This window comes from Orycteropus afer, unplaced genomic scaffold, assembly GCF_000298275.1.
Source record: "Orycteropus afer afer isolate SDZICR_OR568_19922 unplaced genomic scaffold, OryAfe1.0 scaffold00071, whole genome shotgun sequence".
Classification (NCBI taxonomy): domain Eukaryota; kingdom Metazoa; phylum Chordata; class Mammalia; order Tubulidentata; family Orycteropodidae; genus Orycteropus; species Orycteropus afer.
Window position 1 is genome coordinate 1,516,996 of NW_006921658.1, and position 1,204 is coordinate 1,518,199.

A 1,204-nucleotide genomic window follows, 5' to 3' on the forward strand; every position below is an offset into this window, starting at 1 on the left:
TGGCAGGGGAGCTGTTGCATTGTGGTAAATTGTGGTCAATGTCATGAGACAAAGTGTATGTGAACTGCTGTATGGAAAGTGAATTTGATCTGTAAATTTTCACCCAAACCACAATTAAAGAAAAAAAACAAACACTATTTTCTTTCATTACTTTAAGAGTAGAAATAAGAATAGAAATAACCAGAAATACCAATTATAATACAGAAATAAGTAGTTATAGTTAATAAAGTAACATATTTTCTTGGAAATTTATATTTACCCTCATAACTGAATAATTGGATAATACATATTTTCCCAGCTAAGAGAGAGAACTTCCTAATAAAGTTATCAGCTAGAATAAGACTTGAAAATAATTCTAAGGAATAATGAAATGTGGAAGCTTTGAGAAAATTAAGAGATAATATAGATGTTAATTTTCATTTTTCAAGAGCAAGTATGTAATTAAGTAATATTTGATGTATAAACAAAATCACTATAGTCCATGGGTAATTTCCTAAACTCTCAGTTTCCTCTCAGTAGCAGGGAGAAAGCAATGCCTAGTCTCTATACAAATTATGTAGTAAGGAGTAAAGAAATATTCTCTTGAAGTTTTCAGAGTTTTAGATATACATAAATAGAAAATTGTATTAAGAAACAAACAATAAAGATGTAATCACTGATGAAGCATCATAATGCAGTATGATGAGAATTTAACTGTAAAGAAAGGAACTAGAAAAAACATCACTTTTGAGGAAGGGCATGGTAGCTGGGAGTTGAAGGAAGAAGGAAACTTTTGTACACTTCTCACATTTCTTTAATCATGTAAAATAAGGATATATTCATATTACTTGTGAAGTTAAGATGGTTAGATAGATAGATATAGATAGATACAGGTACTCAAAATGTGGAGTATTTAAGAAAGTGTGAAAAAGACAGGACTTGACAATATGACTTTGGGAAAGACACTTAAACTGTGTGGACTTCAGTTACCTATAACAAGTGCTACAGACACATTCTCAAAAAGAGTCTTCTAATTCTAAACTACAGTATTGTGGTATAGTAAATTACTTTGTGTGGCTTTTCTACCCATAAGTCTTTGTAAACTCCAAGGTGGAATTTGCTATGAGCAACTGAGGAGCTCCCGATTGCTGAAGGTGTCCACTTGGAGTATTTCTGTTGGGAGTGGCACAAAACAATGTTCTGGGAGGTGCCCACTCTCTCTCAG

At 32.2% G+C, this 1,204-nt stretch overlaps 1 protein-coding gene across 1 annotated transcript in view; it reads right to left on the bottom strand.

Moving 5' to 3' along the window:
* Positions 1-1,204, bottom strand: part of ANK2 (ankyrin 2) — a 372,922-nt gene that overhangs the window by 217,909 nt on the left and 153,809 nt on the right. The window lies entirely within an intron of this gene.